Source organism: Lygodium microphyllum, chromosome 16, assembly GCF_053477565.2.
Source record: "Lygodium microphyllum isolate KBCC chromosome 16, Lygodium_microphyllum_v1.1.10, whole genome shotgun sequence".
NCBI lineage: Eukaryota > Viridiplantae > Streptophyta > Polypodiopsida > Schizaeales > Lygodiaceae > Lygodium > Lygodium microphyllum.
The window spans coordinates 85872588-85894713 of NC_141150.1; positions in this window are offsets into that span (position 1 = coordinate 85872588).

The window sequence follows — 22126 nt, forward strand, 5'->3', positions numbered from 1 at the left end:
GGTGTAGGGGGCTGATTCTAACATGAGCTTCTTCCTTTCCCGACTAGAAATACCAGGAGGATACTGTTGGGTTGCCAGTAGATTGGCAATGTCTGTATACCAGGGAGTTACAGTTTCTACCAAGAATAGGGAAGCATCAGGGAGGTCTGGGTCATCTTGCTCCTCATCTGCAGTTTGTGGGATACGCGACAGATTATCAGCCAGAACATGGGAACGACCAGGCTTAGTAATCACCTCAAAGTCGAACTCCTAGAATAAAAGGAGCCATCTCATCATTCGTCCTTTCACATCTGCTTTGTTCATCAGGAAGGATAGGGCCTCATGATCCACATAAAATTTAAAGTGGGTGGATAGGAGGTAGGGGCGAAACTTCTCTAGGGCAAACACCATTGCCAAGCACTCAAGCTCTGTCACTGTATAGTTCCGTTCCCTATCAGTGACTTTTTGGCTTGCATAATAGATTGGTTGATCCAGCTTCGAGGAGCCCTTCTGGCAAAGGACAGCACCTAAGCCTTCAATTGATGCATCAGTGTGTACATGGAACTCTTTCGTCCAATCAGGAGGTTGCAGAATGGGTGCCTCAATCAGACACTGCTTCAGAGTGTGGAAGGCTTTGTCATATTCTTCCATCCAAGTAAACTCTGCATCTTTCCTCAGAAGCTTGTGCAAGGAGGTTGCCTTTGTTGCAAAATGGGCTATGAACCTTCTGTAGTAACCCACATGGCCTAAGAATCCCCTCAACTGTTTGAGGTTGGTGGGTACTGTTAGAGCTGCAATCTTTTCGATCTTTGCAGGGTCTGTTGATATCCCTTGTGCAGAGACAATGTGGCCCAACAGAACTCCAGAAGAGACCCCAAAAATGCATTTGTCGGGGTTGAGGGAAATCCCATACTCCCCGCATCGGTCAAAGCATTGTTCCAAGTGTTCCCAATGTTCACGGATCAAACTATAGACACATAAGTCATCCAAATATACCTCAATAAAGTCGTGCAGATGATTTTGAAATGCAGCCATCATGACTCGTTGGAAAGTAGCAGGGGCATTGCAGAGCCCAAATGGCATCACTCGGTAAGCATAGGTCCCCCATTCTGTGGTGAAGGTTGTTTTGGACTGGTCTTCTTCTGCTATCTGCACTTGGTTGCATCCGTTGAATCCATCCAAAAGGGAATAAAGCTCATGTCCTGCCACTGTGTCCAACAGTTGGTCTATGAAAGGGATAGGAAAGTGATCCTTCTTAATTTTAGAATTGAGCTTTCGGAAGTCAACACATATTCGCAATTTTCCATTCTTCTTGGGTACAACCACGATGGGTGAAACCCATTCACTATTTGCCACTGGATAGATGAACTCGGCTTCCAGAAGCTTCAGCAGCTCCGCTTTCACCAATGTGGAATAATTCGGGTTCATTCACCTCTGTCGTTGCCGTACTGGCTTGGCATCAGGCTCCAAGTCAATAGGATGTTGACATATTGTGGGATCAATCCCCTTTAGGTCTTTATAGGACCATGCAAACACGTCCAAATTTTCTTTCAACAAGTTGTACAAGGTTGACAACTCCTCTTTTGGGAGACTGCTACCCACCTTCAAGTGGCGTTCAGTGCCTTCTATATGTACAAAAGTTAACTGCCTTTCACCTTCTACTTCACGGATGAAGGTCCCACGGACTGCTTCTGGATACAGATCCGACTCCTTCAAGGGAGTGGTGTCCTCTTCTGATGTCCCACTAGAACCAACTTCTTCTTTTGGTGGAGACTTAGTTTTCTCCTTGAGATGTTGAAATGGGATTAGAGCTGTTTCGGGTTTGGTTTCAAAATTAATTACCTCTTGGTTTGAAGACTCCTCTTCTGAAGATGACACATCCAAGAACGTCACATAACAGGGACCCTCTGATGCCTGTTGGGTTTGTGGGACTGGTGCTCGTTGGCACGGTGCATCATCATCATCTTTCTTTGTCAAGGATGGGTGAGGGCGGCATGAGCCATTGCTAAAAGACGGCTTGTTCTTCTTAACCCATGTCTTATAGAAATTTTGCATATAAGAAGATCCATTTACCAGACCAAATGGTACCATCGTCATTCTGTCCCATAGCATGAGCTCGTCTACTTCTGATGCTTCTGAAACTTCTTCTTCAAATATATCCTCTGCAGGTGGGATAGATTCTTCTGGCTCACTTTCATAACCTTCTTTGTCCATATCATATTCATCCTCTTCTGTCTCTGTCTCTGCTTCTGCTTCTGCTTCTGTCTCTGCTTCTGTCTCTGTAGGCGCTCTGTAACAGAAGAACAAATTCTATGTTTCCTCTCCTGCCTCTGTCTCTGCTTCTGCTATGGCCATGTAACAGGGAGAGTAGTACATCCATGCTTCTATCTCACTGTCAGAAGTGATTTCAGAAGTCATTCCTGGGTCATGCAGGAAGTATTCACCCATTGATAATGGCTTTGTATCTTTTGGAAGTCGGCTTACAGTATCCACTATTAAGGAACGTGTCACTGTTTTCTTGGGAAGGATCTGTTTGACAGCATCTTCGTCTGCTGATGTTCCATCCGTAGCCTCATTAGGGGAATCAGAAGATAATTCCAAGGAGGTGGATCCATGTCCTTTTTGAGAACTATACAGTTTCAGCACCACTTTATTGGGCCCTCTATCCAAGGTCGTCTTTGCTCGGGCTTCAAAAAGCCATGGTCTGCCCAGTAACAGAGGGTAGGATGTACCATAAGAATTTGGCTTCACCACCAGATAGGTTAGCCAATAATCTTTTCCAGCCACTGTAGTCTTCACATATGGGAGAATGCCCAAAGGCTTGATTCTGCTCTGATCCGCCAGTCTGATGAGCCATTGGGTAGGTTGCACACCTTGTAGGCCTAGATCCTTCATTATCACATCCGTCATAATGTTTACTGATGAGCCTCCATCAATCAGTGCATTTGCAATGAAGTAGCCTTCTATCCACGCGCCAGTCTCTGGAGTACCCGGATCTAGAAAGACGTTAGCTACGTCCACTTCTTTGACAGGCTCTGGAGCCTTGTTGGACTTTGTTGCTGTTGAGGGAGCAATCCTTAAACCACGTCTTCTTGTCAGTATACTTTTGAACCTTTTCTGACAACTGGGAGACAACATCAATAATTGTCGGAATGTGAGGTTTGGTTTAAAGGTATCTAGATCTCTGACCAGATCGTATTCCTTAATAGGATCCACTGGCTTCTCTAATCGGTTAGGGAATGGGGCAACACCCATTTTCATTTTCCCTCTTTCTTCCAACAGAGGCATCATGGGAACGTCTTCTACCACTTGTGGCACTTCCTTCTCTTCTGTCTCCTGGACCTCTGCTCTTGTCTCTGTAACTGTCTCTGTAACTCTCTGTGGCACTGTAGGGCTCTGTACGGCACTGTCAGGCTCTGTTCTGTTCTGTTCTTCTGGTGGAAGATTGAACTTCACTGTTCTGGCAGGAGGGTTATTTTCTTTCTAGATAGGTGGTTCCTTCTGCATTGCACGCGTGATGGCAGCAACTTCCAATTCCACTAAATTGGAGGTAGGCTCTTGGGCCTTGGCCGGACTATCAGCAGCACTGTTTTTCACTGGGGCTGGGCTTGGACAGTCTTTTGCAGTGTGGCCTTCTCCTTTGCATCGACTGCATAAGGGCTTGTAATCCATAGACCTTCGAGGATTTGGACAGTTTGGTGAGATATGTCCCTTTTCTCCACATCTATAACACTCCACTTTTGATCTCTGACCACCGCCAAACTGTCTTCCTTTGTAACTTTGAGAAGGAAATATTCTAGGTCCGAAATTAGGGCCAAACTCTCTAGGCTTGGGTCCAATATCCTGTGTTGTCATTTTGGATTCCAGCAAGTTGAATCTTGCGTCTTCTTCCTTCCTTCTCCTATCATGCATCTCCTTCAGAGAGCAAATGTCCTCTGTATGGTTCTTTCGCAAACAGTAGGAACAGAAGGCTCCAGGAATGGTTGGTTTTCGTGTGCATTCAGTGGCTAAATGGCCTGCTTGATGACACTTACCACACCAAGTATTTGACCACATCACATCTCTTCCTGCTCCTGCAATGCTGGATATGCTAGCGGTATTCACTTTCAGTGTCTGTAGCTGCTCTGTAATTACATCCATCAACTCCTTTTTGATGTTTGCAACTGAGTTGGATAAGTAATCCTTCAAGCTTTCTCCTCCGGACGTACTGGCAGGAGGGTTTTGAGGAGTCTCTGTAATCACTGCATAAACGGGTTGGGCTGGTACAGAGGGGTCTCTGTTCTGGTTCTGATTCAAAGCTCCTGTTTGAACTGTTGGTTGTTGGCTCCAGTTGGTAGGGTTCCACTGTTGCTGCTGATTTGTCATGGAGGAAATTGGTTGGGACCATTGTTGTTGTGGTTGAACCATCATTTGAGGCATGGATTGTGGCCACTGTGGATTTGGTGTATTGTACTATGATACCGGGGGCATCTGTTGGTAGGGATAGGAAACAGTCCCAGGAACTGCATTTGGTGGATACATCATTCCTGGCATCAGAGGAGGTAGGACTCCTCTTCCTGTATTCATCGCTAATCTAGCTTCCACTTCATCGTACAATCTTGCACCTTCTGTTGCAGCTTGCAGGGTGGCTGGTCTTTGCAGCTCCACAAACTTACGGACTTCTGGTTGTAATCCTCTGAGAAACACCCCCTTCTGAATGCCATCATCTAGATTATAGTTAGTCCATCTCTTCAGGATGGATTCCATTCGTGAGACATAAGCTTCTACTCTTTCTCCAGAGGACTGACTTAGGTTCATGAATTCCTCTCTCATCCGCTCTTCAAAACCTTCACGCCTGAATTTAGTGAGGAAGGCCAACTTCAGGTCGTCCCATGTGCCAAAAGTTCCTGCTGCTTGTCTCTCATACCACTGAAACACCGCGCCTTTGAAAGTGGCGGGGAATATTGCTAACCAATGCTCAGGGGTTCTGGCATTGTTAGCCACACATGCTACCATAGACTCTGCTACGTGAAGATCAGAGTCTTCATTGTACTCTCCCTTAAAAACTGGCAATGGGACTACATTCGCTGGCCTGTCATCAATATTTCCAGGACGGATCTGGCTTGGAAGTGGACCTCCAGCAGGAGGAGGAAGGGCTTGATGTGCCATTGGGGCTTCTGTAAAGAGTTCCGCAAGGGCGTCAAAGGCGGCTTCTGCTGCGAGCTCGTTCTCAGCCTTGATTTTTGCTTTCTCTCTTCTCACGTACCTCTGGACTCGTTCTAACGCTTGCCTCTTTATTGCGTCATTCATCAGGGGGTTGGCTCCACTATGTTGTTAGTGCTCCACAGAGGGTTAACAGAAGGCTCCAGTCTCTGGAGGACTCTCTTGCCAACATTTCTTCTACTTCTTTCTTTTCAACGTCCCTGAATTTTGCTTTCATGCCACTGCACAGAGGAAGGTATTCGGTTCTGAAGGTGTCAAAATGCATCCGTCTAAGCATTGTGGTGGTGCCAGCATCATAGTAATGCCAGCTTCTGATGGTTTCAACAGTGTATGTTGTGAAAAACACTCTGTCTACCAACTTCCAGTGGGTTGCTAATTGAACAAACAGAAGATTATCAGTGCACCAAGCATCCCATGTATCTTGCTGTTGAGCATCCACGAACAAATTCCAACTCTTTTCCTTCTTGTCTTTGTGAACCTCTACAGACCAAGACTCCTGAAGCTTCTTCACAATCTCCCACTTGATGTTGTCTGGAAACTTCTCAATGAATGCCAAATCTTCCATTGATGGTCATTCTCTCTGTTTCTTCTCTTTAGTTTATTCCCAAACAGTTGGCCACCAAGATGCAAGTTTCTGCTGCTTCAACAGAAAGAGGAAACTGTCCACCACATAGAGCATGCATCATGATGGTGATGTGTTTCCGCCATTGTGGGATGAACTTCTTGTGGAAAGTGGCTTTGATTATGAGAAATTCCAACTCTTCAATGGAAGAAGGAACTTTACAAACATCCATTGAATTCTTCTCTTCTTGGCAATGCCATTTCCTTCATTTTCAGCCTCTTTTGGTGCTTGTTGATGGCAAGTTTCCCTAGCTGGGCACCAAAAACATGGAGCCCCGAGAGGAACACCAAGGAAAAGGGAATTATCTTGCAAGAAAATCTATCTTGTAACACCAACAAGCTTGTTTATTATGTTTCATATGATCACAATGAAGAAAAGAACACCAGGCACAACAAATCTTCATGCAGCATCATGTAGATCTCCCACGGATTTGATAGAATCAACCATATTCTTCAATATCTTCATAAAATCCATCAATAGAACAAAGAAAGGAAAGGAATACACCATCTTGGAATGGAAATACATCACATAGTATTCATCTTCAATATCTTCATAGTCTTCTCTCTCAATCTCTCATATACAATCACTCTGTTTCAGTAGATTTGGCTATCTCTGACTCTCTCTCTCTCTCTCTCTCCATCAATAATACATCATATCCTCACTACAATCTCTCAAAATCACTCTCAAAAATCCTTCTTAGGTCGTGGATACCCCTCCCAAGAGGTATGTCTGATATGAAGAGTCACCAGAGCCACTACAATGTCTTTTCATAGCTCACTACTGTCACTTCACTCTAGTCTTCACTTGAGTCTTCAGCAGCTACTTCTTCCACTTCTTCCAGCTCTTTTTGCACTTGTATTCACCTCTTTCCAAGGCTAGAAAACTTTACCAAGCTACACATACATTCTACAGAACACATACAGAAGCATACAGAACAGTCACAGAACAGTACTATAACAGCTACAGTACAGAACAGAAACAGAACAGAGACAGAAGCTCTACACAAGACCTACAGAAGGTTACAAAAGGTCATCAAAACCACATAACTCATACTAAAACCATTCCAAAATTTCACAAACCATTCAATAAGCTTTCACAAGATCTCAATCTTCATCAATCAACACTCCATCCCTCCTTACAGAATACAATCAGAACAAAACAGACCAAAACAGAGCAAAACAGAAGGTATACAGAACCAATCAGAACCTATCAGAACATCATAGAACCACCAATAAACATCATGAACTTCCAAAACACAATCAATATCATCCAAAACACTCTCAAACCACTTCCAAACCAATCAATCATCTCATAAAATCAACCATTCAGCTCTCAAAAACAACAAAAATCAGCCAAAAAACAAGTCATTTCAACACTCAATACGATGGCAGAGCATAAACCGAGTCTAGGCAAGATTCCAAGAGGTAGAAGGTGGAAACCTCCACAACCTCCATTCCCACAACAAAGTTGCCACACACCTGCAGAGACTATGAAAAATACGTTAAGGAGCTTCTTTCAGAGCTAGAGAAGGAAAAGGAGGATAAGAAGATAGTAGTGGGTGGCTGAACTAGAGGCAGAAAAGGAGGCCATGGATGCATCCCAATTAGAGAAAACTTTTCAAGTAGCCATGTGCCAAAGGGAGATAAGTGAGCTGAAGGAGAAACTGCAAGCCAAGGACAAAGAAAAAACCAATTGGCACGCAAGGCTGGATGAAGAGACTCAAGCCTAGTGAGCCTACAATACCATAATGAGTGATGAGCTTGTAGGGCTCTATGAAGATCTGAAAGGGAAGATGGAAAAGTTGCATAAAGCCCAGAAGAGTTAGAGGTGGCAAGAGAGGAAAGGGCACACAGGTACCGAGAAGAGATAGAGAATTTGAAAAGAGAGGCAACCTCAGAGCAACAGGAGGAACAGAGGGTGGAAAGAGAGATTGAAGATCAAGAGCAAAGGTTGATGATACTAGTCAAAGGCAAGGAGAAAGCCTTTGAGGAAATGAAGAAGAGAGCAGAAGACTAGGCAAACCATAATGAGATAAGAGTCAAAGTTTTGGGGCGTCGTCTCGCTCAGGTGGAAAAGAACAAAGTGCTAGCTAAGAGCAAGGCACATGCCGCCCAAGTGAGTTTTGAAGCCTAGCAATGCACCTTCTTGAACACACTACTAGATGTCATTCAAATGAAGGGGAGGTCGTTGACTCCATAAAGAAGAAGCTAGGGATTGCATGCAAGCCCCTAAGAGCAGGCCTATAGGTGTCAGCGCAACCTGTAGGTGCGAGCCTTGCCCTTGAGGAGCAATGAAACTATCTACTACAACAAGCAAGCCTGACCCCACAAGAAGTTGATGCACTAGGGTTTGTTGAGGGGGACAGAAAAGGAAGACCAACAAGGAGAAGAGGCTAGCACAAGCTTTGACACGGGACCTCATGAAGAAGAAATTGTCCCACAAATTTCTTCCCCAGGCCCAGAAGAACAACAACAATAGGTGGACACCTCTGCTGAAAGAAAAGCGGAGCTTAAAAGGAAGAGACAACAGATGGTGGAGCATGTAAAGAGAAGATTGAATGCCCAGTCAGTAGTGGTGCCCACTATGCCTATCCCACCAAGCCAAGATGACTTTTCAGCAATATTTAATGCTAAACTTATGATTTGGGAGCAACGGGAGAGTGCTAGGGAGCCCTTCGACTTTACTTTTCAATTCCCCACCCACTTGCGTAGAGTACTACCAGTCAAGGTGGTGAAAGAGGGGACTAATTGTTGAGATGACAAGCTCAACACATGCAGACATTGATGATGGACCGCCTGGTTAGATGGGTTCACACATCTACACTTAGCACGTCGGTGGTCATTATGACTCTCACATGGCCACTGACTCATTACTTATTATATTCAGGTTGTTACACCTATTTACAGCTGGCATAGTTATAGCGCCAGTCGACTAGTGTAGTCGGTTATGCATTGTTTGACTTAGTAGGCCACTTTCCCTTTATGTTGTATCTTATGTATACTTTGTGTACATTGTAAAGTGTGTGGAAGAAGAAGAAGAAATCAGCAAGAAAACGTTTTGGCCTCCATCTCTCTTCTTGTCTCTTGAGTGAGCTTCTCCTTGTGCATTCTGTGTGTGTTCGGCGCAGCATCTTGAGCAACCCCCTCCACCAAGCGATTCTTGACATGGTATCAGAGCCGCGCCATTGAGAGAGGCTGATTTCGAAGGTTGAAGCAAAGGAGAAGAAGCAAGGTTTGAGCAAGCAAGCCACGGGTAAGAAGCTCTCCCATCCTTCAACTCTTTCTCTTGGATAGTGCCTGTGGAGGCACCGGAAGCAGGGCAGAGCAAAAATCTCAGATTGCAGTGAGATTTGGTGTGCGCGAAAGGCGCTGTGACTTCGACTGTATTGACCGAAAGTGGGTGCGCAGGTTACAGATTTTAGATCTGTAAGTTCAAAGGTGTTTACCAGTGAGTAAACACAAGGTTTATCTGCAAACAGATTGCAGATTGCATGTATTGTTGAGCAGACAGTTAAAAAGGCTATCTGGTGTATTGCTGTGCACTACAGGTCAAGGGTTGTAGAAGATTTGCTTGCTGTTTGGTATTAATTTTGTGATAATGGCAGAGAACAGTGGAAGCCCTATCATTGAGAAGCTCGACAAGAACAACTACCCTTCATGGAAGTTCCGTGTCACGAACTTCCTTATTGGAAAAGGCCTCTATGAGTTTGTTTCAGGTGAAGAAAAGGAACCGGAGATGAGTGATCCTCCAACTGCAGAAGAGACAAAGGCACGGAAGGAATGGAATGCAAAGGATAAAAAGGTCATGTATTGGTTGTCTGCAGTAATTGACAATAATATGCTTGGACACATTAGAAATGCAGAGAATTCATATGCAGCTTGGACCATACTTGAAAGTATGTTTTCTGTAAATACAAAGGCACGAAAGATTCAACTCAAGCAAGAGTTGAATACATTAAAGAAAGGGAAGATGTCTATCAATGAGTATGCACTGAAGGTAAGAAGCATTGCAGATGCATTGGTAGCAATTGATGCAATGCCCGATGATGATGATTTGGTGTCGTCTACCTTGGGTGGACTTGACAATGAAAAGGCTTGGAAGTCTTTTGTAACTTCTGTATATGTCAGAAAGCCATTTCCAGATTTCGATGAGTTGGTCTCCCTTATGATCACTGAAGAGATCAACATGCAGAGTGAGACATCTGAAAGAAGTGGTGAACAGGTCCAAGCTTTCTTCTCCAGTTCAGGAAGGGGACGTGGCAGGTTCTCTTCAAGAGGCCGTGGTACAGGACGTGGTAGTGACAACCAGCAAAACAGATTGAATCAGCAATTTGGCGATATGCAGGTTTCAGGAGGTCGTGGTAACTTTAGAGGCAGGGGGAGCTTTAGAGGAAGAGGTGGATGGCAGAACAGAGGTTCTAACAACTCTGGTATTGTGTGCCACTACTATGGCAAAACAGGTCATATTGCAGCCCAATGTTATGCTAAGAGAGATGATATCCGCAGTGGTAAGTTGCAGCAAGGAAACTATGCATCGTCTTCACGACAGAATGAAGACAAAAATGAACGTTTGTTCGTTATGCAGCATATGGTGAATGCTGTTACAGGAAAGGGAACACATGAAGATGTTTGGTATGTTGATTCAGGTGCATCCAATCATATGACCAGCCATGCAGAATGGTTTGGAGAGATGCAGGATTTGCAGAATGCAGGTTATGTGCAGACGGGTGATGACTCATGCCACCCAATTTCACACATTGGAAAAGTTCCCTTGTCCTTGCATGATGGTAAGACAAAGAGTCTTTCAGATGTATTACATGTGCCATCTATTACAAAGAACTTGGTGTCAGTCGGTCAAATGGTAGAGCAAGGGCTGCAAGTCAGATTTAATGCAAAGGGCTGCTTTGTAGAAGACTTCAATGACAAGTGCAGGTTGGTAGCAAAGGGAAGTAGAGTTGGACGTATGTTCACTCTAGATGCTGGAATTCCTACTATGAATGCGACTATGTATGCCAAAGGAAAAGGTGTTGTTGCAGACATTGAAATTTGGCACAAACGCATTGGACATGCAAATGTACAAAGGCTGAAATTAATGCAGTCCAAAGGGTTGGTTACAGGTTTGCCTACTTTTAAAGTTGCAGAATTTCAAAAGGTATGTGAAGCATGTCAGTTTGGTAAGCAGGCAAGACAACCCTTTTCACATGACAGAGATGTAAGCAAAAATATCCTTGATGTTGTGCATACAGACATTTGGGGGCCTACACAAAATGTATCTCTTGGAGGCAGTTCATACTTTGTCACATTCATTGATGATTGTTCTAGAAAGCTGTGGATATATTTTATGAAGGAAAAGAGTGAAGCTTTTGAGCACTTTAGAACTTTCAAGGCTGCAGTTGAAAGAGAAACAGGCTTGAAAGTAAAGTGCCTGAGGTCAGATGGAGGGGGAGAGTACCTCTCAAATGAGTTCAGTGATTTTCTGAGGTCTCATGGGATAAGGAGACAGTTCACATGCAGGTATACCCCACAGCAAAATGGGGTTGCAGAAAGGAAAAACAGGCATATTGCAGAAGTTGCACGCGCCTTGATGGCTGAAAAGAATATGCCTAAGCATTTTTGGTCTGAGGCTGTTCATACTGTTGTTTATATTATGAACAGAACTCCCACAGCTGCAGTTCATGGTATGACCCCCGAAGAATGTTTTACAGGTAAGAAGCCTGATGTTTCACACTTGAAAGTATTTGGCTGCATTGCGTATGTTCATGTGCCAGATGAGTTGCGGAAGAAACTGGATCCAAAAGCTGAAAAGTGTGTCTTTATTGGATACTCTTTAGAGCAGAAAGGGTATTGCTGTTACAACCCTGTCACATGTAAGTTCAGAGTGAGCAAGGATGTCATCTTTGATGAAATGAGCAGTTGGTATGCATCTAGTGGTGATGCATTGGATGTTGATGATGATCATGACACTCATGTGCAGGCTGAAAGGCAAGAATCACGGACTCTTAGTGGACCAGAGACATCATCTGGTAGTCCTTGGTCTGGGAGACTAAGGAGTACCTCTACATCTTCGAGTGCATCTAGTAGCACTACAGGTAAAGACAAAGGAAAGAATAAAGTGTCAGAAGGCATTGATGCTGTTCTTGATGGAGACTCCAGTGGCTCAGAGAGCTTGGATGATGAGCTTGGCATTCCTTCAGTGAGGACTCCAGGTGTGCAGAGAGCACATCTTAATGCAAAGACTCCATTGAGTGATCCAGTGGTACGCACGTCTAGCAGGGTGAGATACCCTGTTAAAAGATTTGGTTTTGAGGGTTATGCAGCTCACCATTATGCTTATATGGTGAAACTAGTTGAGGATGTTGAGCCCACATGTTTTGAGGAGGCTATTGGTCATGCTCATTGGGATGCAGCAATGGATGAGGAGATGGCTGCATTAGAGGCCAATAAGACTTGGGATCTAGTATCATTGCCGAAGGGAAAGAAAGCTATTGGATGTAAGTGGGTTTATAAGATTAAGCACAATGCAGATGGTTCTATTAGCAGGTACAAAGCTAGACTGGTTGCAAAAGGCTATGCCCAGACATATGGCATAGATTATGATGAGACCTTCAGTCCAGTTGCTAGGATGGCAACTGTCAGATGTGTGATTGCTTTGGCAGCAGCCAAAGGTTGGAGGTTTCAGCAAATGGATGTAAAGAATGCCTTCTTGCATGGTGATTTGCAGGAAGAAGTGTATATGGATCAGCCAGCAGGTTATGAAGATTTAGAGCATCCCACGTATGTGTGTAGGTTGAAGAAGGCACTCTATGGGCTCAAGCAAGCACCTAGAGCATGGTCTGACAAGATTAGAGAGTATCTTGTCAATATTGGATTTTATGTTTCTGATGTTGATCACTCACTTTATGTGAGAAAGGGAGATGCAGGTTTGGTCATCATAGTCATCTATGTGGATGACTTGATTATTACAGGTGATAGTGATAGTGGATTTGCTGAAGTCAAGGGTTGTTTGAAGATGAAGTTTGAGATGAAGGATTTAGGTGAGCTAAGGTACTTCCTTGGCATTGAGGTGATCAGATGTGATGATGGTATATGGCTGTCCCAAAGACAGTATGGCTTGGATATGTTGTCCAAGTATGGTATGACTGCATGCAAACCACTTTCAGTCCCGTTGGAGCAGAATGTGAAGCTGAGTGCTGATGTTGGGGATGAGATAGAAGACCCTACTATGTTCAGGAGGATAGTGGGGAGTTTGATCTACATGACCATTACAAGGCCAGACTTGAGCTACGCTGTTGGTCTTGTGAGTCAGTTTATGCAAGTACCTAGAAAGCCACATTTGGATGCAGTCAGACGCATATTGAGATATGTGAAGTCCACATTACATTATGGACTTTTCTATGAGGCAGGTACAGATGTACAGGTGTTTGGATACACAGATGCAGATTGGGCTGGTAGTATGTCTGATAGAAGATCTACCAGCGGATACATGTTCTCTCTTGGTAGTGCAGCAGTTGCATGGAGCAGCAAAAAGCAATCTACAGTTGCTTTGTCGAGTACAGAGGCCGAGTATAGAGGTGCTGCTGTTGCAGCATGTGAGGTAGTATGGCTGCAAAAGCTATTGGTTGATTTGGATGTGCAGGTGGAAGGTCCAGTTGTCATTTATTGTGACAACATGAGTAGTATACAGTTGGCTAGGAACCCTGTGTTCCATGCCAGGACAAAACATATTGAGGTACACTACCACTTTGTGAGAGAGAAGGTACTAGCAGGTGAGATTGACTTGGTGTATGTCAGCACACAGGATCAGATAGCTAACATCTTCACGAAGGCATTGGGTACAGAGAAGCTTCAAAAGTTTCGAAGCTTACTTGGAGTTGCAGAGATGACTTGGAGTTGAGCTTGAGGGGGAGTGTTGAGATGACAAGCTCAACACATGCGGACATTGATGATGGACCGCCTGGTTAGATGGGTTCACACATCTACACTTAGCACGTCGGTGGTCATTATGACTCTCACATGGCCACTGACTCATTACTTATTATATTCAGGTTGTTACACCTATTTACAGCTGGCATAGTTATAGCGCTAGTCGACTAGTGTAGTCGGTTATGCATTGTTTGACTTAGTAGGCCACTTTCCCTTTATGTTGTATCTTATGTATACTTTGTGTACATTGTAAAGTGTGTGGAAGAAGAAGAAGAAATCAGCAAGAAAACGTTTTGGCCTCCATCTCTCTTCTTGTCTCTTGAGTGAGCTTCTCCTTGTGCATTCTGTGTGTGTTCGGCGCAGCATCTTGAGCAACCCCCTCCACCACGCGATTCTTGACACTAATGTTGGAAGCAGGGTAGGAGACAAACTAACCTCGAAGACAAAGAAAAATCCCACCCTATGAGGGACCGAGGATGTAGATTTTTGTCAAGATAGAGTTTTTGAAGTGCCCAGGGCTGTGAAGGTCCATGGATGCGAACCCACATGGAGGAGGCACATTTTTTATGTAAACATGGATACATGGATAGCTTTTTGTAACACCCCACCCTTTGAGAGGAATAATGCAACCTTCATGCCATATTCGAGAAGGGTAGGAGTGGATTTTAACCCAAGCATCCAGAGCCGCTACGACTTTCCATGGAGCTACAATGCCAATGCTACTAAACCCAAAGAGGCCCTCATTTTCATGTTAGAGGACCTATGTGATTCAATAGTCTGCTTCATCGACGAATTCTCTTCCTATCCCGATTCCCACCTTCATCAGAACCTGTAATTATCTAAGATTTCTTAGGATACTACTTAGACAGGATCTTGCACCACAAGAGCATCGCTTCCACCCCTCTTTTTTGATCCCAATGGAATAGATAGCTGTGCCATGGCTAGATTGATGATGCGAGCTGCTCTACTAACTTCATTTTTCTTAGCCCTCTTGGAAGACATGAATGATAGCCACTTCACCCATTGAAATCATCCATTTCTTTCCACTACCACTCTCCAAGTATGCATGTGAACCTCAAAGGGTACATGTAGAGGTAGAAATTCCTGATTAAATCTCGTAAGCCCCCAACTCCACCCTCTCCCTAAAAAATTTAAAAAAACAAAAAGCAAAAGAAAAAGAAAAGAAACAAGAGAATCAAAATGAAAAGAGAATGAAATCACAAGAAAAGCAATTAACTCCACATTGACTACAGTCACTACATCGAGGGGTTCTCAAGTTATGTGTGTCTGATGGCCTCGGTCGGCTAGCTCCATGTCTAACCCCCTAGCCCCTATTTTGATTCCCCACACATCACGTTTAGGACACATGGTAAGGTAGAACCTCCCCATAGGTGGCGCACTTCATCTCTTTTTAGGTAAAGACGAATATTGCAAATCACTAATATCAGAAGCCCCGCCATCCACTCTACATACCCCTGGCCTCCAACAGTGCAACCATTTGCCAAAGCTTCTCACCCAGTGCTAATCCACATAAGGCGCCACCATCAACTTGGGAACCACCCTTCAAAGAATCAAGCCCTCATCAATAAACACCCGCAAGTGCCATGGGACTAGCACTCCTCTAGGAACCAGGTAATGTTAACCCCAATTCGAGACGGATAAAAAATAAGTCAAGAATGTAGATGCAAAGGAAGAAGCAAGATGAAGAACAACCAAAAGCATGAGGGCGGCCTCAAAAATCAAGTCAAAGACAAAGGTGAATTTTTAAATGCAAGGCGTCCCTTAAAATTTTGTGAAAGAGCACCAGGATCCAACCTGTGCAGATTGTATAAAAGGTAAACGTGCATAGGTAAAGAGATAGGGCAAATAGAAGGGAATGAGAAAATAGAACCTTGCCACAATGGCTGGTCATGTAAAAAAGGGGATCGGTGCCCAAGGGATTTAGGGCATGTATAAAAGCCAAAAAGTGAATAGAGAAGATCATTCTTTGGTGTGTGGCAAAGTGGACTCATCTTCTTCTCTTCTTATCATCTCCTTCTTGCTTGCTTGTGTGTGCTTGATAGAGGGAGTGTAAGAGAGTGAGTGTGTGAGGGTCAGGGATATTGGAGGTGAAGCTTTCCATCATCTCCTCTCTTCTTCTCTTCTCTTGTCTCGCACGTGGCTATGGAGGATGGAGCTTGGAGGTGGAGGCTTGAGGATGTTTTAGCTCACATCTCAAATCATGGAGCTACCTGTGTGCTTGAGGGAGGGGGAAACTCATTCGGTCATTGAGGTAAGCTCACTATACCCCGATAGGAGCAAAGGTAGATCGGCTAGGTGAGAGATAGCCATAGGTATTCGCTTGAAGCAATAAGTGGTATATGGATCTTGGCGGTTGAGCATGAGCTCGCATTTACACTTTTCTTTATTTGATGGACCTTGAGATGTCATAGGCTCATAGATTTGACTCTGTAATCTTTTTTTTTTTGTTGGAAAATTTATAAGAAGAGGGTACATATCTATAATAGCCTCCTTCATCCTATCTTCCAACTCTGTTCACTCCTTCTTAACCAATCAAATTTATAGGACCATCAAACCCTCTTCTCCAAGATCTACCTTTTATAGCTTCAAGACTCATATTATACATTCTTTCAGCTTCTAGAAAATTCTCCATTTTTTGTGACAGTCATATCCTATCTAGCTAGCAACGAGAAATTGCTACAATCTACTTCTATGGTTTTCTCTCTAGCCCTTAGCATGGGTCTTTTTTCTTTGGAGCTTTTGCTATAATCCCTCTTTCTCATCTATTCCATGTTTATGTTCCTTTTCAATGGATATAGCTAGAACTTCTTTAATTGTGCCAAGGCTCTTAACCTCAAGTTTCATCTTGATGTCTCCATGGGGTTTATCGATAAAATGTTTGATCTTAAACATAGTAGGAGCTCCCTCCCCAATTTAAGGAAATCTCAATCTTTCAGTATTTACAAAATATATTTTTATGCTCTTTAATAATTTCTCATGCCTTGAAGCTCATGAAAGACACCTCTTATTGTCGAGTTGTCTTGAAACTTTAAACTCACAATTCCAACTTGCTCGTTGCAATGTTTCCTCAAACAAGCCAAGGATTTTCCTGTAGAAGAATTATTAGGGTATTTCCTAAATCAAATTATTGCAAAGATGCTCCAATAAGAATCTTTTGAGGGTTTTGTTAAACTTTTTCGTTTCACATTTCAATCATTAGGATTGTAGGGAACAATTGTGGCTCTTTCCTTGGCAAAACGCTTCTTTGATTAAACCCTTAGATAGTTTCTTCCTCGATCTCTTTCAAAAGATCCTGGCTTCCCTTAGTTAGGTGCACTTCCATGGTTTCTTGCTTCACAATCTTTCGTTCGGAACTTATTTGGAAAATTCTCTCAAGATCTCGAACCATGCTTCAAACTTTCCTTTCAATCTGAGTTGGATTTCAAAGTGTGTTTCCTCCTTTCACATTCCTCTTAAATGCACTTTATACATTCAAATTACGATTACACCACAGAAGAAAACTGCAACTAAACTTTTGCCCTTGACAACTAGCTTTTTAAACCCAAGTAGTAGGTAAAAAAAACTCAAAGACTTGAAACAAACCCATATATAACATGTACATTTTCATAGAAAAAGAGAAGTTGAGGTTTTCCATGTTGATCCACTTTCCTAAGACCCTAGAGTGCTCTTTTCCTTGTAAAAGGGTATTGCTCATACTCTAATTCTTTTAGAGACAGTGGGGTTCAGCCGTATATTCAAACTATCTGGTTCACTCAAATGATTTATCTTATCTTTGAGATGATACAAAATCTAGAAGCAATCATTTCTAGGGAGGCCCTAATCTTGAATGCCAAAAAAAAAACTCTTTTATCTACCACCATTCATTGTTTCTAAGGATGAAGTGTAATCTATGATCACAACCCATAATCTATCCTTCATAATATTCTAAGTGTAGCTATGGTTGTAATTATCTTGGGGGCCCTAGCAAATGCAGCATGATGCTTTGTTCAATGTTGAAGAGTAGCATGATGAGTAGTAGTCAAAGGTGATGTTTATTGATGCTAGGATGATCCTATTGTGATGTGTCCTTCCCAAACCCTTATGTATATGTCTAGGGCACATCATTTTATCCACAAAGCTTAAAAGTGTGACATTTTACAAGGCCTTTATCATGGCGTCCCCAAGGTTCTAATTAGTCATCTTCTTGAACTTGTCTAGCCACTCATTGACTTTTGGATCAATGGCTATGGTACTAGATGAGAAACTAGTTTGTCCTAGTGGTGCATCCTCTTTCATCCTTGCATTGTATATGTCTACTAGGGCACATGATTTTATGCATTCTAAGGCTTAAAAGTGTGACTTTTTACAAGGTCTTTATCATGGCTTCCACAAGGATCTAATCAATCTTCTCCTCGAACTTGTCTAGCCACTCATTGACTTTGGGATCCATGGCTATGGTACTGGATGAGGTACCAATTTGTCCCAGCGTGCATCCTCTTTCATCCTTACATTGTCACCTACAACTATCTATTAAGTGGGTCAACACTCACAGAAGAGGAATCCATGGGTGAGCACTCGAAAAGTGACCTAGATGGGTAGATATATTCATAACTCCGCATCAACCCAAAAAACTCAAGTGTGGATAGAAAGCTTCTCATCCTATAGATCTCCTCAAAGATGCTTGTCTAGTACCATAGCCATGGATGCCACTTGTAGGAATAGCTAGGAGGCAACAATGCAAGGATGTAAGAGGATGCATGACCATGATGCACATGTTACTTGTCTCATGCCATAGTCATCGATTCAAAAATCAAGGAGTGGCTAGACAAGTCCGAGGAGAAGAGTGATGAGATATTTTGCATTGAAGTGGAGTCTTATGTACAAATCTATAGACCCATTTAATGGAGAGGACGCCCATATAATGGGGTAGGGGCTGACCCGCTAAAAAGGGTGGCCCTTTTATATAGAGACCCGTAGTATAAGGTGAACACAAAGGCATAGACAGACACAGGAGAGCCAGAGAGAAGGTGTCCAAGAATATAGATCCCATGTTTGACTACGCAACATAGAACCACTTTCTTTACTTCGGCTTGGTACAAAGACACAAACAGACATAGGAGAGTTGCAAATAAGGTTTCCAACAATGTAGACCTCATGTCTGAGCTCTGGGCGTGCACATGTGGTTTTTCCAATTCCACCTTTTCACAAACTGTTTGGTGAAGACAAGCCTTAAACTTGTCAAGCTTGAGGTTGTTTTCATGTTAAATATGAGTATTCTTCCCTATCTTCAACTAAAGAGCTTCAAATCGATGTAGAAAACTTTGGAAATCCTCTCTTGGATTTTGATGAAGACGTTGAAGCTTCTCATCAACTTGTATTGCTGTTTCATGATGAGCAAAGTGTGATACAAGAGAACTTGTTAGTTTATCCCAATCTTGCTTCACAGCATCATCCAAAGCTTCATACCAAATCTTTACTTCTCCCTGCATAACTAGACGAAAATCATAAAGCTTCTCTTCATGAGTTACCATGTGACTCATAAACATAAACCATTCACAATGTGCAAGCCACTTCGTTGGATCTTCCTTACCCATAAACACTCGACTCGATAAGCTCATCATCTTCATACAATTGAAGGTTTCCTTGAGTTCTTAAATAAAAATATATTGAATCCTTTATGGGGTACCAAAAGATGACAAAAAGGGAGATGATCACAATCTCCAATGTGTAAAATACTCCCTCTATAACTCAATGGCTAACTATTCTCTTCTATTATTGGTAGGATGAGAAAAATTGGGTTGCAAGTGAGATTTCATGTAGAAAAATCATAACTATTCACCTAAGGGAGAATGTGCAAAAGTGTCTCCCCTTCACAGGTCCCTCCTAGAAGCACCATAGGTGACAAAATATGGAGGGATGTGCCATGGGATGATTGCCTTTTTTATTGTAACCAATTAGTTGCAAAGCTGATAGCACAGCTTAATCTCAATGGCTGCAACTTTTAGTTGATTTGAACAAGCTATGTAGAGGAGTTAAGTCTGAGTCTCACCCCCTCTATAATTATAAAACTCAGGGGTCATGCACTCTCACCTCTGACAATAGGAACGCTGATCGAGCTGCATGTTGAGAGTAACATGGGCAACTACGATGACAGTATGTATATGGGTAATCTATTTTTGGACGGGGAGGCATTTTTAAGAAAATGTGGGCTTGACTGACATTCCATTGCCCTTGGTATCACTTACATGAAAAGCATCCAATGGTTTCAAAAAAAAATCTCTAAAAAAGACAATCATCTTATGGTTGCAAAGGGCCTTATCACTATGGATAAAGAGCATATATGGATTTTTACTTGTGAAACCTTCAACGTTGGGTGTTAAGATGAATCTGGCACATAGCCTCTAAATTTTACCTCATTTGAAGACATTTGAATTGATTACATGGTAGGGAACTTATATGTGCATCATTCAAGAGGGAAAGAAAGATGCCTCCTTAGAAAATAAAGGTTGAGACCTTTTGTAAGATGGAATATTTTAAGGATATGTTGAAGCTTACTTGACATTGTAAAAAAATACGATCATTTTAGAAAGCCTTAGAAAAGAGGACCACCACAAGAACTCTATCTCTCAAAAATTTTATTGCAAAAGAGGTGAGGTACCCATCTAACACATCCATGGACAAAGGACAATAGAGACATTGAGCAATTATTGCACTAATTTTAAATCATTTTTGTCACAGAGAGGAGTCAAGAAGAAAGTAGCCAGAAGTCAAAGAGAACATGGAAGTATACTCTTAAATAGGATATCTCCGGTCCATTTGATTCTCCTCCCCTCTCTACCATGACAAAGAAGAGTACCAAAATTGAAATTGGTGGCAAGAGAGATAGTGGTAGCAAATTGGGTAACACATTAACGTATCAAACCCCAAGCAAGATAGCATTTTTCCCATGTGATGCTTCTACTGAACAAAGTAAGACCGCACAAGCATTGAGGCAAAATAATAATGAAGGAGCTAGGGACCCTTAGGTGTTGAACAAAAACATGCTCTATCTTCAAAGTCCTCATGTATAAAATGAAAACCTAAAGAGGATCCACTGACATGTAAAACTCAAGAGTCTCCATCAAAGTCCTCATGTATAAAATGAAAACCTAAAGAGCATCCACAGACATGTAAAACTCAAGAGTCTCCATCTAGCTCTTTGACATCAAATTATGCATTCTTGGACAATGCAAATTGTTAGATTTATTGAGTAGCCATGAGAAGTTGGACACCTCTTCTTGCATATGAAGTTATTAACCCATATTAGCATTTGAAAATTGTTATTTTCACATTTTTTCATACAAGATTGATATATATGAATAAATTTCTTGTCAATTAAGTATCAAAAATTTGCTAATTAATTTTTTAGGTTTTGAGATAATTATAATGTATCATGCCTAATTTATTATTAATTTCTAGAAAAAATATAAATTTATGCTATATAAACTTTATGATATTAAGATACTACCTTGCCTAGAAAAAAAATCCTTTAAAAATGATCTAGTTTATAAATCAACATCCTTGTGTCATAGTAGTTTTTATTTTGAAATGCACAAAATTAAAATTATTAGAAACTTATATGTTATTTTTTACCCAATTTTTAAAAATGAGTCATTCTCTTAAGTTTTTTTAGAGAATCCAAGGGAATCTCCTTAGGAGAAACATGCAACTTACTTGAAAGGTTTGCAACTATGTTGAAGAACAATCTTAGCGAAAACATGGTCTATAAAGAAAGCCTAGAGAGTCATCCTCATAGTATTCTAAATACCCATCTAAGATTTGTCACTTTGCAACCAATGAAATATGCAAGTAGCCAAAAATTACTTAATTCTAGAGAGGGGTAGTTGCGTCCATTAACCTAGCATTATTTCAGCTCACTCCCCTAAGATAGTATTAGCCTGGGTTCTATCCTACTAAAGGTGATTATGGTCCTATGATTCTTCCTAAAATTTCTTTGATTGAGAAGTTACTTGATTGAGTGTGTCCACCCATCCATAAGAGTTAGTAATTAAGATTGGGCTTGCCACTTTCCACATGCTCACCCAAGGTTTAATTATTAAATCCAATAATTATGTAAATATTTAAGAGCATCAAAGGTATTTTTAAATAACTAAGTAAACTATAAACATTCATAAATTTTTCTTACCAAGAGACCTCGATGTTCCTCAAGTCCAAATCCCAAAAAGAAGGTTATGAAACTTACCTGAGTAGCACTAACATTAACTTTATACATGTACTAAGAACTATTGACTGAAGAGTTTTTTTTAAACGATTCTCTCTTGCTTACATTCTAAGCTTTCTTTTTCCAACTTTATAGTGAGTCCACTGTGATAAAAGGATTTATATTCTCTTCCGATTGACT